At 43.7% G+C, this 18,908-nt stretch overlaps 1 pseudogene; it reads left to right on the top strand.

The window, feature by feature from the left end:
* Positions 1–18,908, top strand: part of LOC115112306 (titin-like) — a 62,505-nt pseudogene that overhangs the window by 19,116 nt on the left and 24,481 nt on the right.

The following is an 18,908-nucleotide window of genomic DNA, read 5'->3' as shown; positions in this document are numbered from 1 at the left end:
ACATTTTTTCATTGTCTTTCTCTTTCTGTCCTATTGATATCATATGAAATCCTTCAACATGTTCTCTAATCTTGCTAATCTTGATAATTTACTGGATTTTTTGTTCCTCCACAGATCCTCCTGGTAAGCCTGATGTCATCAATGTAACCAGAAGCACTGTAACACTTATGTGGACTGCACCCAAGTACGATGGTGGACACAAACTGACTGGCTACCTGGTTGAGAAATTGGAATTGCCAGGAAAGACATGGATGAAAGCAAATCATATCAATGTCCAAGGCCTTGCGTTTACTGTGCAAGACCTGACAGAAGGCAGCAGCATGGAATTCAGAATCAGAGCTAAGAATGCAGCTGGCGCAATCAGTGTTCCTTCAGAGCAAACTGATACCCTTATCTGCAAAGATGAGTATGGTATGTTTTTTGTTTTTTTCTACTTCAAAACAAAGCCAATAGAATAGGACATGGAAAGTAGCCTAATTTCTCTTCATCATTTGTTCACAGAACCACCAAGCATCTCTATCGATCCAGACATGAAGGAAGGTGTCTCTGTCAGAGCTGGGGACACCATTGTGGTATCTGCTTCCAAGATCCTTGGCAAACCTCCACCTACAGCTGTGTGGTCCAAAGCAGGAAGAGAATTCAAGACCTCAGATATTGTCCAAATCACAAGCACTCCAACTACTTCAACGTTGTCTATAAAATATGCCAGCAGGAAGAACACTGGAGAGTACACAATTACAGCCAGCAATCCTTTCGGTATCAGAGAAGAACATGTTAAGGTCAAGGTTCTTGATATCCCTGGACCTCCAGGCCCCATTGAAGCTAGCAGTGTGTCAGCTGAGAAGTGCACATTGACATGGTTGCCACCAAAAGAGGATGGTGGCTGCGCAATCAAATCCTACACACTGGAAAAGAGAGAAACAAGCCGTCTTCTCTGGACCAAACTTGCTGAAAATATCTTTGATTGCAGATTTGTTGCAAACAAGCTTATCAAGGGCAATGAGTACATCTTCCGTGTGTCTGCAGTGAACCAGTATGGCACTGGTGATGGAACACAATCCGGCCCAGTCAAAATGGTTGACAGCTTTGGTAAGCTGCATGAATATTCAGAATATTCTATTTGACAGTACTGTAATTATTTCCACATCATTGTTAATATATTTTGCTCCTCCTTTTCTCCAGGCCCACCAGGCCCACCTGGAATCCCAGAGATTGACAATGTCAGCAGGAACGCTGTCACCATTTTCTGGAAGAGGCCAATTAAAGATGGTGGAAGTGATATTAGAGGTTATCAGGTTGAGAGGAAAGAGAGAAGAGGAATGAGATGGGTGAGAGCATCGAAGAAAACGGTCTCTGACCTACGTTACAAAGTACAAGGACTCACAGAAGGTGTTCAATATGAATTCAGAGTAACTGCAGAGAACAAAGCTGGCTTTGGGGAACCAAGTGAACCATCTGCCCATGTAATGACAAAGGATATTGTATGTAAGTAAACACAAAGGGTATTTTTCAAAACAAATTATTTATTCCAGGCCGTCATTGTAAATTAGAATGTGTTCTTAATTGACCTACCTGGTAAATAATGAAGGTTAAATTAAATTTAAATAAATACATGTGAATTGTATATAATTTATAATGGCTTCGTGATGAACGTTATTATGAAGTGAAACCCAATAGATCTATATAATAATACCAGGTGATATGTCTTCTTTTTAGATCCACCAGGACCTCCTTCCAACCCAAGAATTACTGACACCACCAAGACAACAGCCACATTCAACTGGGGTAAACCCCACTATGATGGTGGTCTGGATGTAGCAGGATACATTGTTGAGCACAAAAGGAAGGACATGACGATTGGGTCACAGACGTCTCAAGACTGAGAATTACAGAATATGTTGTCTCAGACCTGAAGGCTGGTGGGAACTACTATTTCAGAGTCACAGCCATGAATACAGAGGGAGTTGGTGAACCAGCAGTGGTTGAAGAAATTGTTGAACTTGGGGACCGTGAGACACTTCCTGACTATGAGCTTGATGCTGAGTATAGAAAAACCCTTGTTGTCAGGGTCCGTGGATCCATTCGTATCTTTGTGCCAATTAAAGGACGTCCACTTCCTGAAGTAACCTGGATGAAAGATGCAGCCATTCTTGGTAAAGGTGGCCGTGAACACATTGATATTACAGAGTCGTATACTCTCCTGGTTATCCCTGACTGCACAAGATATGATGCTGGAAAATACATGCTGTCATTAGAAAATGTTGCTGGTAAGAGAGATGGATTTGTTAATGTCAGAGTACTGGATTCACCAGGACCACCTGTGAACTTGATACCACGTGAAATCACCAAAACAAGCATCACTATGCAGTGGGAAATCCCCATCATTGATGGTGGATCAAAGATCATTAACTATGTCATTGAGAAGCGAGAAGCCACAAGGAAAGCTTACACAGTAATCAGTACAACCTGGCAGAAATGTTCCTTCAAATATGACAACTTGGATGAAGGCTCTGAATATTACTTCAGAATATCCGCTGAAAATGAGCTGGGCGTCGGCGAGCCAGCAGAGACACCTGAGACAATCAGAGCATCTCAAGCACCCACTGCCCCTGAAAATCTGTATGTCACTGACGTGTCAGTGGACACCGCAAGCCTTGCATGGACGAAGCCAAAACATGATGGCGGCAGTAGGATTACTGGATACGTTATTGAAGCTCAGAAGAAGGACACAGAGACATGGACCCATGTGAGAACTGTAAAAGCTCTTGACTACACAGCCACAGATCTCATTGAAAATATGGAGTATGTGTTCCGCATCATGGCAGTAAACAGCTCTGGCAGAAGTAATCCACGTGAAAGCAGACCTGCTATCATTAGAGAACAAACAGCAGCACCTGTGTTTGACCTGCGTGGAGTCTACCAGTCCTTGGTCATTGCTAAAGCTGGTGATAACGTGAAGGTTGAAATTCCTGTTCTGGGTCGCCCCAGGCCAGCAGTTTCATGGAAGAGAGGAGAGGACACACTTAAACAGACACAGAGAATCAACACTGATACTACTGCAACTTCAACTACTCTCCACATCAATGAGATCAAAAGGACCGATGGTGGTACATTTTCGATGACTGGCAAGAATATACTTGGAACAACGACAGAGACAATTACTGTTGAAGTCCACGATATTCCAGGACCTCCTACTGGACCAATTAAGCTTGAAGAAGTTTCATGTGACTACATTCTCATGTCATGGGAAGGTCCGGAGAATGATGGTGGCGTACCCATTAACAATTACATTGTTGAAGCTAGAGAAACCACAGGCACATCATGGGTTGAATTAGCAGCAACAGTTATCCGTACGACATTCAAAGCTGCCCGTCTCACAACAGGAATCACATATCAGTTCCGTGTTAAAGCCCAGAACAGGTATGGCATTGGACCCTGTATAGTCTCAGAACAAGTGGTTGCTGCTTATCCATTTGATGTGCCAGGACAACCAGGCCTTCCTGAAATTGTCCACTTCAACAAGGATTCCATGACTATTAGCTGGGATGAACCAGCGTCCGATGGTGGAAGCCCCATTTTGGGATATCACATTGAAAGGAAAGAGAAGAACAGTATCCTATGGCAGAAAATCAGCAAAGCACTTGTAGCGGGGAACATGTTCAAATCAACAGGCTTGGTGGATGGAATTGCCTATGAGTACCGTGTTATTGCTGAAAACATGGCTGGTTTGAGCAGGGCAAGCAAGCATTCTGAGACTACCTTTGCTCTGGATCCAGTGGACCCACCTGGCCAACCAGTGGCATTGAATGTAACCAGACATGAGGTGACTCTTCAGTGGACAAAACCTGAAGGTGATGGAGGATTCTCAATAACTGGGTACCAAGTAGAAAAAGAGAACTCCCAGACGGACGCTGGCTTAAGGCCAACTATAGCAATGTCCTTGAGACAACATTCACTATTAGCGGGCTCACAGAGGATGCTACTTATGAGTTCCATGTTTTGGCAAGAAACTCAGCTGGCGCTCTCAGTAAGCCATCTCTACCATCAGAGGAAATCACTTGCAGAGATGACATTGAAGAGCCCAAACTTGAAGTTGATACAATCTATAATAGTACTGTGGTTGTGAAAGCAGGAGATGTCTTCAAACTTGCTGCCAACGTAACAGGCAGACCAATCCCAACACTGCTATGGACCAAAGACGGGAAGGAACTTGAAGATACGGCAAAGTTGGAAATCAAACTCTATGACTTTTCTACAACATTAGTCAACAAAGATTCGCTAAGAAGGTGCGGTGGCACATTCACTTTAACTGCCAGCAATCCTGGTGGTTTTGCAAAGCATACCTTCAATGTTAAGGTTCTTGATAGACCTGGACCTCCAGATGGTCCACTTGCTGTAACAGATGTCACTGCTGAGAAATGTATCCTGTCATGGTTGCCACCATCACATGATGGTGGTGCAAAGATTCTACACTACATCATTGAGAAACGTGAAACAAGTAGACTTGCTTGGACAAATGTAATGTCAGACTTACAAGTGAACCGGTTTAAGGTTACCAAGTTGTTGAAGGGTAATGAATATATCTTCAGAGTTATGGCTGTCAACATATATGGAACTGGAGAGCCCCTTGAGTCCAATCCAATGGTTTCTACAAATCCATATGTGCCAGCTGATGCTCCAACAACACCTGAGGTGACGACCATCACAAAGAACACCATGGTTGTCTGCTGGGAACGCCCTGATCACGACGGTGGAAGCAGCATTTTCAACTATGTTGTTGAAAGGAGAGACAAAACTGGTCTTCGCTGGGTTAAATGCAACAAGAGGACTGTAACTGACCTGAGGTACAAAGTATCGGGGCTCACACCAGGGCATGAATACGAATTCAGAATCATTGCAGAAAACAATGCTGGTTTAGGTACACCAAGTCCTTCAAGTGAATTCTACAAAGCAGTAGACACAATCTTCCAACCTGGACCACCTGGAAATCAAAGAGTCTTGGACACAACCAAGTCATCCATTACAGTTGCATGGAACAAACCTGTATACGATGGTGGTTCTGATATCATTGGCTACATTGTGGAGACCTGTCTACCTGAGGAAGATGAATGGACAATTCGAACCCCTAAGAAGGGATTAGTTGGGACGTCATTTACCATCACTGACCTGGTAGAAAACCAAGATTATAAAATCAACATTTGTGCAGTTAACTGTGAAGGGGTTGGAGAGCCAGCACAAGTGCCTGGCACACCAATTGCAGAGGATAGGCTGCTTCCTCCTGAAATTGACCTTGGTGCAGAGCTTCGTAAGGTTGTCTGCATTAGAGCTTGTGGCACATTGAGACTCTTTGTACCTATTAAAGGAAGACCAGCTCCTGAGGCCAAGTGGTCCAGAGAAAATGGAGAGCCTGTTACGAGAGCAACAATTGACACCACATCATCATTTACTGCTCTTATGCTGGAAAATGTTGACAGATTTGACAGTGGAAAGTACATGTTGACAGTGGAAAACGCCTCAGGAAGCAAAACTGCAGCATATGTGAATGTCAGAGTGCTGGACACACCTGGAGCACCACAAAGTCTCATAATCAGAGAGGTCAGCAGAGACTCAGTATCACTCATGTGGGATGCACCCCTTATTGATGGTGGCTCCAGAATTAGAAACTACGTTGTGGAGAAACGTGAATCAACAAGAAAAGCTTACTCCACAGTTTGTGCTCAATGCGTTAAATCCAGCTGGAAAATTGGTGGCCTGGAGGAAGGAAACACATATTTCTTCAGAATTCTGGCTGAAAATGAATTTGGCATTGGCCTTCCAATAGAGACTCCTGAGGCAGTCAGAATATCTGAGAAACCACTTCCACCAGGCAAAGTAACTCTTGTTGATGTTACAGGCACCAGTGTCTCTCTGTCTTGGGAAAAACCAGATCATGATGGAGGAAGCAGAATCTCAGGATATATTGTTGAAATGCAGGGCAAAGACAGTGAAACTTGGACCCAGTGTGCAGTTGCAAAAATCACACAGGCTATTGTTCTTGGACTGACACAGGGTGAAGAATATATGTTCCGTGTGTCAGCACATAATGAAAAAGGAACCAGTGATCCTCGTCTACTTAGTGTATCTGTGGTAGCCAAAGATCTTGTCATTGCGCCAGTATTCAAGCTGCTGTTTACCACATTCAGTGTATTGGCAGGAGATGATCTCAAGATAGATTTGCCATATTCTGCTCGTCCCAAAGCAGTTGTGACCTGGCTCAAGGATGGTGTTGCACTCAAAGAAACAACCAGAGTCAATGCTGATGCCACTGATACACATTTGCATCTTGTGGTCAAGGAAGCCAGTAGGGAAGATGTGGGCAAGTACACCATCAAACTTGTAAACACAGCTGGTGAAGCAACAGTGGACATTGGGGTTGTTGTTCTTGATAAACCTGGTCCTCCGACTGGCCCAATCACTCTTGATGAAGTCACTTCTGACAGTGTGGTACTGTCCTGGAACCCACCTACATATGTGGGTGGTTGTGCCATTAACAACTATGTAGTAGAAAAGAGGGAAACTACCTCCACAAATTGGCAGATTGTGTCTGCAACAGTTGCAAGAACCACCATTAAAGCAGCTCGGTTGAAGACTGGCTGTGAATATCAGTTCAGGATTGCTGCTGAGAACAGATATGGAAAGAGTCCAGTACTTATATCAGAAAATATTGTTGCTCAATATCCATTCAATCTCCCAAGCGCTCCAGGGACCCCAGTTATACAATCATCTACAAAGGACAGCATGGTTATTGTATGGGAGAAGCCTGGTAGTGATGGTGGGAGCAAGATTTTGGGATATCACCTTGAGAGTAAGGAGAGAAACAGCCTCCTCTGGGTGAAACAAAACAAACAGCTGATCCCAGACTCAAGGTTCAAGATTGGTGGTCTTGATGAAGGTATCGAATATGAGTACAGAGTTTATGCTGAAAATATTGTTGGGGTTGGCAAAGCTAGCAAATTTTCAGATATTCGTGTAGCAAGAGATCCCTGTGACAGTCCAGGCAAGCCTGAAGCTGTCATTGTCACAAGAGGAGCTGTCACTCTCCAATGGACTAAGCCAGAGTTAGATGGAGGTAGCAAAATCACTGGCTACGTTGTGGAGAAGAAAGAGCTGCCTGAAGGGCGCTGGATGAAGTCCAGTTTCGCCAATGTCATTGAGACCCAATTTCTTGTGACTGGCTTAGTTGAAAACCAGTGCTATGAGTTCCGTGTCATTGCAAGAAATGCAGCAGGTGTTTTTAGTCTTCCATCAGAGAGCACTGGGTCTATTACAGCAAAGGATGAAGTTGATCCTCCCAAAATAGAGATTGACTCAAAGTACTCTTCAACAGTTGTTCTGATGGCTGGTGAATCGTTCAACCTTTGTGCAGATATTTTCGGCAAACCTGTGCCCTCAGTCCATTGGATGAAGAACAACATAGAAATAAAAGATGCTGCACGCCTTGAGATAAAGAACACCGCTTTTAAAGCATCTTTGAGTGTTAAGGAGGCAATCCGTGTTGATGGAGGCCAATATATCCTACTTTTGAAAAATGTAGGTGGAGAGAAGGCAGTGAACATCAATGTCAAAGTGTTGGACAGACCTGGTCCACCAGGAGGCCCAATTTCTATCTATGGAGTCACAAGTGAAAAGGCTTGTATTGCCTGGAGACCACCAGCACAAGATGGAGGTAGTGATGTTTCTCATTATATTGTTGAGAAGAGAGAGACAAGCAGATTGGTTTGGACTCTGGTTGAACCTAAAGTGCAGACTCTAAATCTGAAGATTATAAAACTTGTTCCTGGAAATGAATATGTCTTCCGAGTGATTCCTGTAAACAAATACGGAATTGGTGAGCCTCTTGAATCTGAGCCAATGATTTCCAGAAATCAATTTGTGACATCTGATCCACCCAACGGATGTGGAAGTCTCTACCATCACAAAAGATTCAATGGTGGTAACCTGGGAAAGACCTGAAAACGATGGTGGCAATGCCATTTCTGGATTTGTCATTGAGAAGCGTGACAAAGAAGGTGTGCGCTGGACCAGATGCAATAAGCGTACAGTGAGTGAGCTGCGCTTCAGAGTAGCAGGTCTTCTTGAAAACCGCAGCTATGAGTTCCGAGTTTCATCTGAGAATGCTGCTGGAGTTGGTAAACCAAGTGAACCCACTATTTACTATAAAGCATTGGATGCTATCTTCACATCAGGTCCACCAAATAATCCCAAAGTGACTGACACAACAAGAACATCTGTGTCCTTGTCATGGGGCAAACCTATCTATGATGGTGGCTGTGAGATTCAAGGATACTTAGTGGAGGCCTGTGAAGGAGCAACTGATGAATGGACAATGTGCACTCCACCTGCTGGAATCATAAACACAAAATTTACAGTTACAAAACTACTAGAGAAGCATGAGTATAAATTCAGGTCTGTGCCATAAACAAGGTTGGTGTTGGTGAGCATGCAGATGTCCCTGGATCAGTTCTTCTAGAGGAGAAATTGGAAGCACCAGATCTTGAGCTTGACTCTGACATGAGGAAGATGATTAATGTCAGAGCTGGAAGCGCTCTTAGGTTGTTCATTCCTGTTAGGGGACGGCCAGCTCCTGAACTGAAATGGGGAAAAGCTGATGGAGAACTCAAGGAGACAGCACAGATTGACAATACAAGCAGTTACGCTTCACTTCTGATTGAAAATGTTGACAGATTTGATACTGGCAAGTACACTGTTACTGCAGAGAATTCCAGTGGAGTTAAATCTGTCTTCATCAGTGTCAGAGTACTTGATTCACCTAGTATGCCTGCAAATTTCGCTATCAAGGAGATAACAAAGAACTCAGTCACCCTTACTTGGGAGCCACCTATTTTGGATGGTGGGTCTAAAATTAAGCAATATCATGTTGAAAACGAGAAAGCACTAGGAAAGTGTATTCCCCTGTCACAACTTGTCATAAGATGTCATGGAAGATTGAACCACTTGTGGAGGGAAGTATCTATTTCTTCAGAGTTCTTGCTGAAAATGAGTGGGGCATTGGCTTACCTGCAGAGACCCCAGAACCCCTAAAGATTTCAGAGGTACCTCAACCTCCCGGTAAAGTAACAGTTCTGGACGTGACCCGTAACAGTGTCTCTCTTAAGTGGGAGAAACCAGATCATGATGGAGGCAGCAGAATAAGCCATTATGAGATTGAAATGCAATCCAAAGATAGTGACAAATGGACATTATGTGCTCAATGTAAATATCTTGAAACTACTGTCACTAGCTTAGCCCAAGGAGAGGAGTACCAATTCAGAGTAATTGCTGTTAATAGCAAAGGAAAGAGTGACTCTAGACTTCTGGCCAATCCAGTAGTAGCAAAGGACCTGGTCATTGAACCTGACATAAGACCTAAATTGACACAGTACAGTGTACAGGTTGGCTATGATCTCAAGATTGAAGTTCCCATTGCTGGACATCCTAAACCAGTCATTACATGGACAAAGGATGGTGCTGCCCTGAAACAAACCACAAGAGTTAATGTTGTCGACAGTGCACGCAATACACATCTAACCATCAAAGAAGCAACAAAAGACAATGGTGGATTGTATAGTATTAATATTACCAATATGCTTGGCTCCAGAAGATGCCACCATTGAAGTAATCACACTGGATAAACCTGGCCCACCAACAGGCCCAATCAAGATGGATGACATCAGTGCTGAAAGTATGACACTTACATGGGAACCACCTCATACACTGGTGGCTGCCCAATTTCAAATTACGTTGTCCAGAAAAGAGATACAACCACAACTAACTGGGTTGTAGTCTCTGCCACTGTGGCGAGAAATACCCTGAAAGTGACAAATTTAAAAACAGGTGCAGAATACCAATTTAGGATCTGTGCTGAAAACAGATATGGCAAAAGTTATGCTATTGATTCTGAACCTGTCCTTGCCCAGTATCCCTTCAAGGAGCCAGGACCACCAGGAACACCTTACGTATCTTCATATACTAAGGATTACATGGTTGTGGAATGGCACAAACCCATTTCAGATGGAGGCAGTGCCATTTTTGGCTATCACATTGAGAGAAAGGAAAAGAACAGTATCCTTTGGACAAAGATCAATAAATCCCTTATTCAAGACTGTAGATTTAAATCTACTCCTTTGGAGGAAGGTATAGAATATGAGTTTAAAGTGTCTGCTGAGAATATTGTTGGCATTGGCGCATGCAGCAAACTCTCTGAGGGATATGTGGCACGTGACCCATGTGATCCTCCTGGCACCCCAGAGGCTATCATTGTAACCAGGCACTCCATGAAACTGAAGTGGACAAGACCACAGTATGATGGTGGCAGTCTGATCACAGGCTATGTGGTGGAGAAACGCAATCTCCCAGAGGGAAGATGGATGAAGGCAAGTTTCACAAATGTCATTGAAACTGTATTCACAGTTCTTGGTCTAACTGAAGACTGCAAATATGACTTCAGAATCATAGCTAGGAATGCCGCTGGGTCTATCAGCAAGCCCTCTCAGAGCACAGGATCCATCACAGCAAAGGATGAAGTTGATCCTCCAAAATGTGAAGTTGAGTCAGTGTACAGCCAGGTTGTTATCATCAATGCTGGGGAAACATTTACACTTGAGGCCGCTGTACAAGGAAAGCCAATTCCAGCAGTTCAATGGTTCAAGAGTGAAGCATTAGTGGAGAACTCAGCCAGGGCTGAGATTATGAATTCAGATTTCCAAGCAAAGCTTGTTGTCAAAGATGCTATCAGAGTGGATGGAGGACAATATACTTTGCTTCTAACTAATGTTGCTGGAGATAAAACTGCAACGTTCAATGTGAGAGTACTGGACAGACCTGGGCCCTCTCAGGGACCCCTCACTGTCAGCAATGTCACATGTGAGAAATGCTCACTGTCCTGGCTTCCTCCAAGAGCTGACGGTGGCAGCAGTATTTCCCACTACGTCATTCAAAAGAGAGAAACTAGCCGTCTTGCATGGACTGTGGTTGCTAGTGATTGTGGAGCTACAATGTTCAAAGTCACAAAGCTTCTGATGGGAAATGAGTACATTTTCCGTGTTATGGCTGTCAACAAATTTGGTACTGGTGAACCTCTTGAATCAGCCCCAGTTATAATGAGAAATCAATTTGTTACTCCTGGACCACCTCAAGAATTGGAAATAGCCAATATTGCAAGGGATTCTATGACTGTGTGCTGGACTCGCCCAGAGGTTGATGGTGGAAGTGAGATTGCTGGTTACATTGTTGAGAAGAGAGATAGAGCTGGAATCAGATGGACAAAATGCAACAAACGCAGAGTCACAGACCTTCGCTTCAGAGTGACAGGCCTGACAGAGGATCATGAATATGAATTCAGATTATCTGCTGAGAATGCTGCAGGAATCGGCCAACCAACTGAACCAACTGCTTACACCAAAGCCTGTGATCCAACATTTGAACCTGGCCTCCCACTAATGCACATGTGGTTGATACTTCCAAGAACTCCATTACACTCGCATGGAGCAGACCCATTTACGATGGTGTCAATATCCAGGGATATGCTGTGGAGATCTGCAAAGCCGATGAGGATGAATGGACCCTATGCACTCCACCAACAGGAGTGAATGCAACTACCTTCAAAATCACCAAACTTACTGAGCATCAAGAATATAAGGTGCAGGTATGTGCCATTAATAAATTGGGTATTGGTGAACCTGCTGAGATTTTAGGAACTGTAAAACCAGTGGATGCAATGTTTGCGCCAGAGATTGAGCTGGATTCAGAGCTAAGGAAAGGAGTCGTTGTGCGTGCTGGAGGATCCATGAGGATCAATATTCCATTCAAAGGACGTCCTACTCCAGAAATAAGCTGGTCCAAGGATGAGGGTGACTTGACTAACAAAGTTCAAATTGAGAAAGGCGCCAATTTTACTCAACTGTCAGTAGACATCTGTGACAGAAATGATGCTGGAAAGTACACTCTGACCCTGGAAAACAGCAGTGGTTCCAAGTCTGCATTTGTTTCTGTCAAAGTCCTTGATACACCAGGAGCACCCGTAAACTTCACAGTGAAAGATATTAAGAAAAACTCTGTCAATCTTGTTTGGGAGCCCCCACTCATTGACGGAGGTGCGAGGGTCAAGCATTACTTTGTTGAGAAGCGTGAATCCACTAGGAAAGCTTATTCCAACATTTCAAACAAGTGTACAAGGAACAGTTTCCATGTGGGAGATCTCATTGAGGGGGTTATTTATTACTTCAGAGTTATGGCTGAGAATGAATATGGTGTAGGCCTGGCAGCAGAAACAGCTGAGCCAGTGAAGACATCAGAAGTCCCTCTGCCTGTAGGAAAAATCACATTGACTGAAGTGACTAAGACAACCGCTTCGATGGCATGGGAAAAACCAGACCATGACGGTGGAAGTAGAATAATGGGATACTACATAGAAATGCTGCCTGCAGGATCAGAGGAATGGATCCTATCCACAACCACAAAACATGTGAGGGAACTGTAGAAGGCCTAACCGCAGGACAAGAATACCAGTTCAGAGTTTCAGCCTTTAATGACAAAGGAAAGAGTGACACAAGGGTATTAGCTGCCCCTGTCACAGCTAAAGATCTAACTATTGAACCTAGTTTTGTAATGGCATTCAACACCTTTAGTGTCCAACATAGTGAAGATCTGAAGATGGAAATACCAGTGAGAGGATGCCCAGCACCAAAAGTGGTATGGACAAAGGATGGACAGGCAATTAAAGAGACAACCAGGTTGAATGTTTCAAGAACAGCATCATCAACAATCCTTGCTATAAAAGAGGCTACTAGAGTGGATTCTGGAAAGTACAAAATCACAGCTACCAACAGTATAGGAGAAAAAGTTGCAGAAATCGGAGTGATCATCCTCAATAAACCTGGCCCAGTCACAGGACCTATAAAGATTGAGGAAGTGAGTTCCAATTATGTCAAACCTTGCATGGGAACCACCTGCATACACAGGAGGATGTCAAATAAACAATTACATTGTGGAAAAGCGTGACACAACAACCGTAGCATGGCAGTGTGTGTCTGCTACCATTGCAAGAACAACTATCAAAGTTACCAAGCTGAAAACCGGTACTGAATACCAGTTTAGGGTGTTTGCAGAAAACAGATATGGAAAGAGTCCGTCATTGGACTCAGCAGCTGTTGTTGTGCAATATCCTTTCAGTGAACCTCTTGCACCTGGTACTCCATTTGTGTCATCAGTAACAAGGACAACATGGTTGTTGAATGGAAAGTACCAACCAGTGATGGAGGTAGTCCAATCCTTGGTTACCACCTCGAACGCAAAGAGAAGAACAGCATTCTCTGGACTAAGTTGAACAAACTGCTCATTCCTGACTGTCGATTCAAAACAAATGAACTTGAAGAGGGCATTGAATATGAATTCAAGGTCTTTGCTGAGAACATTGCTGGCATGAGTCCACCTAGCAAGATTTCTGATGTTTGTGTTGCCAGAGACCCATGTGATCCACCTGGTACCCCTGAGGCTATTGATATTACCAGGAACCACGTTACACTGTCATGGAAAAGGCCTCATTATGATGGTGGTAGCCTGATCACAGGCTATGTTGTTGAAAGGAAGAAGCTTCCTGATGCCCGTTGGATGAAGGCTAGCTTCACAAATGTAATTGAGACTCAATTTACAATCTCAGGTCTGACTGAAGAGTGTGAGTATGAGTTTAGAGTAATTGCAAAGAATGCTTCTGGTATTTTCAGTACTCCATCTGAAAGCACTGGAGCAATTACTGCTAAAGATGAAATTGAAGCACCAACAGCATCAATGGATCCCAAATTCAAGGACTGTATTGTCATCCATGCTGGTGAAACATTTGTTATTGATGCTGATATTTTGGGAAAACCACTCCCTGAAATCACATGGTTGAAAGATGGAAAAGAAATTGACCAAACTACCCCAAGAATGGAGATCAAAACAACCATTCAACGCACTATTCTAACAGTCAAGGAATGTATCAGAGTAGATGGTGGACACTTTGTCCTGAGTCTTAGCAACGTTGGTGGAACAAAATATATTCCCGTCAACGTGAAAGTCCTTGATAGACCTGGTCCACCCGAAGGTCCAATGAAGATAACTGGCGTGACTGCAGAGAAAGCCTATCTTCACTGGAGTCATCCATTACATGATGGCGGTGCCAGCTGTTCTCATTATATAATTGAAAAGAGGGAAACCAGCAGACTGTCATGGACTGTAGTTGAACCCAGAATCCAAGCTATCAGCTACAAAGTGACTAAACTCTTGCCTGGCAATGAGTACATCTTCAGAGTTACAGCAGTAAATAAGTTTGGCATTGGTGAACCTCTTGAATCAGACCCAGTTATTGCACGTAATCCTTTTGTGACACCCAGTGCTCCCTCAACACCTGAAGCAAGTGCTATTACAAGGGACTCAATGGTCCTAACATGGGAACGTCCAGAAGATAATGGTGGCTCAGATATTGATGGCTATGTCCTGGAGAAACGAGAGATAAAGAGGGCATTAGATGGACAAAATGTAACAAGAAAAGACTTAATGACATCAGGTTCAGATGTACCGGACTCACCGAGGGACATTCCTTTGAGTTCAGAGTATCTGCTGAAAATGCTGCTGGTGTGGGAGTGCCAAGTGCACCAACAGAATACATAAAAGCCTGTGATGCCACATATCCACCTGGTCCTCCTAACAACCCTAAGGTGACAGACCACTCAAGCACAACTGTGTCACTTTCATGGACAAGACCCATCTATGATGGTGGAGCAGCCATCAAAGGATATGTTGTTGAGATGAGAGAAGAAGGAGATGAAGAATGGATAACCTGTACACCATCAACTGGTGTACAAGCAACACACTTTACTGTGAAAAAACTGAAGGAAAATGCTGAATACTATTTCCGCATCTGTGCAATTAACATTGAAGGAGTTGGTGAGCATGCTGATGTTCCAGGGTCTGTAGTTGCATCTGAAAGACTTGAGGCCCCTGAGATTGAACTTGATTCAGACCTTAGGAAAATGGTCAAGTACGAGCAAGTGCAACACTGCGTTTGTTTGTCACAATCAAAGGAAAACCTGAACCTGAAGTAAAGTGGTCCAAGATGGATGGCCCTCTTACTGAGCGTGCACAAATTGAGGTCACAAGCTCCTACACAATGCTTGTCATCGACAATGTCAATAGATTTGACACTGGCAAGTATGTGTTGACTCTTGAGAACCTTAGTGGTCAAAAATCAGCATTCATTAATGTCAGGTGTTGGACTCACCAAGTGCCCCTGAGAACTTTGAAGTCAAGGATATTAAGAGAGATTCTGTATCACTATCCTGGGAGCCTCCTATGATTGACGGTGGAGCTAAGGTCACACATTACATTGTGGAAAAGAGAGATAACACAAGACTGGCATTTACAAGTGTTTCAAATAACTGTGTAAGAAATTCCATGAAGATTGATGATCTTACAGAGGGTGGAATTTACTATTTCCGCGTCAAAGCTGTCAATGAGCTTGGTGTGGGTTTGCCAGCAGAAACAACAGAACCAATCAAGGTATCCCAAGCCCCCTTGCCTCCTGGCAAAGTTACAGTTGTAGATGTTACTCGTGACAGTGTCAGTCTCGCATGGGAAAAGCCTGATCATGATGGTGGTAGCAAAATCACAAGCTATACAGTAGAAATGAAAACCATGGGCGATGAGAAATGGACTGTATGCACTGAGATTAAAGCATTGGAAGCAACTATTGGTGGACTCACAACTGGTGAGGAATATTCATTTAGGATTACTGCTGTCAATGATAAAGGCAAGAGTGAACCTAAGCCACTGGCAGACCTGTCGTAGTAAAGGACATTACAATCAAACCTATCATCGATCTGATGTTCAACACATACAGTGTCAAGGCAGGAGATGATCTGAAGATTGATGTTCCATTCAGAAGCAGACCTGAACCTGAGGTGGCATGGAAAAAAGATGGAGCTGTATTGAAGCAGACAACTAGGGTGAATGTTCTTACAGCAAAAAATTCATCGAAAATTACTATCAAAGATGCAACCAGGGAGGACTTTGGGAAGTATGAGATCAATTTAACCAACACAGTTGGCAAGAAATCAGCCACAATAGCTGTTATCATCTTGGATAAACCTGGCCCACCAGGTGCAATCAAAGTAGATGAAGTGAGTGCTGACAATATTTCACTGTCTTGGGATGCCCCACTCTATGATGGAGGATGTCAAATCAACAACTATGTTGTGGAGAAGAGAGATACTACCACTACAACATGGCAGATAGTTTCAGCCACAGTTGCCAGAACATCAATTAAAGTTCCCCGCTTGACACAAGGCACTGAATATCAGTTCCGTATTGCAGCTGAAAATCGCTACGGCAAGAGCCATGCTGTGGACTCCGCTCCAATTGTTGCACAGTACCCCTTCGAGACACCTGGCCTTCCCACATCCCTCCATGTTGCCCATGCTACAAAGTCTGGCATTTTGGTTGCATGGGGTAAACCAGCCAGTGACGGTGGAAGTCCAGTCATTGGTTATCACCTGGAAATGAAAGACCATAGCAGTATTCTCTGGACAAAGATCAACAGAGGTCTCATTGCTGAAACAGAATACAAAGTGATTGGGATTGAGGAAGGCTTACTGTATGAGTTCCGTGTTTATGCTCAGAATATTGCTGGAATTGGACCTTGCACCAAAGCCTCTGAGCCTGTAGCTGCAAGAGATCCTTGTGATCCACCTGTTAACCTTGAGGTCATTGACATCACAAGAACTTCAGTTTCCATTACTTGGCAGGCGCCAGAAAATGATGGTGGAGCCAAGGTGACTGGCTACATTGTTGAACACAGGGAGCTTCCAGATGGGCGTTGGCTGAAATGCAATTTTGCCAGTCTCCAGGACACATACTTTGACATTACAGGCCTTACAGAGGACGTACAATATGACTTCCATGTTATTGCAAAGAATGCAGCTGGCTTACTCAGTGAGCCATCACTGAGCACAGGTGCCATCACAGTCAAGGATGAGGTGGATTCACCTCGCATTGAGTTGGAAGACAGGTTTAGGCAATTAGTAGTTGTCAAAGCTGGAGATATTTTGAGAATTGATGCAGATATTTCTGGGCGCCCACGTCCAGTCATTGCATGGACAAAGGATGGTAAAGAAATTGATGCCAAGGCAAGAGTGGAGATTACTTCAACACACAGCACCACCACATTAATAGTCAGAGACACTATTAGAAGAGACACTGGCCAGTACATTGTAACTCTACAGAACGTTGCTGGTACAAGGTCCTTGGCTGTAAACTGTAAGGTCCTTGACCGCCCTGGACCATCCTCTGGACCATTGGCAGTCACTGGTCTAACAGCAGAGAAGTGCACTTTGACCTGGGGACCACCTCAAGAAAATGGTGGTGCAGAAATCATGCACTACATTGTTGAGAAACGTGAAACCAGCCGTCTCGCCTGGACTTTAGTATATGGAGATATGAAGGCTACAACATGTAAAGTCACTAAACTGCTTAAAGGAAATGAATACATCTTCAGAGTAAGGGGAGTGAACAAATATGGAGACGGTGAAGCCCTAGAGAGTGAGCCCACTAGAGCCAAGAATGCATACACTGTCCCTGCAGCACCAACATATGTTGAAATCACCAGTATCACAAGTGATGCAATGACAATCTGCTGGGAAAGACCTGAATCCGATGGAGGAAGCAGCATTTATGGCTATGTTATTGAAAAACGAGAGAAAATTGGATTGCGCTGGGTACGTGTGAACAAAAAGCCTGTGTATGACCTCAGAGTCAAGGCATCCAATCTCCGTGAGGGTGCTGAATATGAGTACAGAGTTTATGCAGAAAATGCTGCAGGCTTGAGTCTCCCAAGTATTCCTTCCGAACTAACAAAGGCGGAGGATCCCCAATTCCTGCCATCTCCACCACCTAAACCTAAAGTTATTGACTCCTCCAAGACTACTGTTACTCTTTCATGGAACAAGCCATTGTTTGATGGTGGTGCTCCTGTGACTGGATACTGTGTTGAATATCGGAGAACAGATGAATATGATGATGACTGGTGTGTCGGTGTTTCAAACACAAAAACACTGAATTCACCATCGTTGGATTAACTTCTGGAGCAGAATATCTGTTTGTGGTCAAATCTATCAACAAGATTGGTCTCAGTGAGCCAAGCCCCCCTACGGATCCACAGGTGGCTAAAGAGAGAGAAGAGGAACCAGTATTTGATATCAGCAATGAAATGCGAAAGACAATCATTGTAAAGGATGGCAGTTCATTCACTCTAACTGTGCCATTCAGGGGCAAGCCTGTCCCTAATGTTATGTGGACCAAGGCTGCTGTTGATCTGAGAGTGAGGGCCAGTATTGATACCACTGACACATTCACATCTATCACAGTGGAACAAGCAACAAGAGATGACTCTGGAAAATATATTGTGACTCTCCAAAATATAGCTGGAAAAGTTGCATGCACATTAAATGTCAGGGTTCTTGACTCTCCTGGGCCACCATCTCATGTTGGGGTCAAGGATGTCACAAAGACATCTGCAACAGTTACATGGGATACCCCAGATAATGAAGGCGGCGCTGCTGTAAAGAACTACCTTGTTGATATTCGTGAGGCAAGCAAAAAGGGATGGACCAGACTCACAGATACCTGCCATCGTCTGACCTACAAAGTGACAGACCTGGTGGAGGGAGGAGTGTACTACTTCAGAGTCACTGGTGAAAATGAATATGGAGTTGGTGTATCAGCTGAGACCAAAGATGGAGCAAAGATTACAGGTATACTAAAATTGAAAATCTAAAACAAAATTTAATTTAAGATGTTTTTTTTTTTTATTATATGATGTTATTAAAATGTCCATGTTT

Source organism: Oncorhynchus nerka, unplaced genomic scaffold (assembly GCF_034236695.1).
Source record: "Oncorhynchus nerka isolate Pitt River unplaced genomic scaffold, Oner_Uvic_2.0 unplaced_scaffold_1919, whole genome shotgun sequence".
Lineage (NCBI taxonomy): Eukaryota > Metazoa > Chordata > Actinopteri > Salmoniformes > Salmonidae > Oncorhynchus > Oncorhynchus nerka.
Note: the sequence above shows the minus strand (reverse complement) of the source record. Positions and strands in the feature narration are given on the sequence as shown.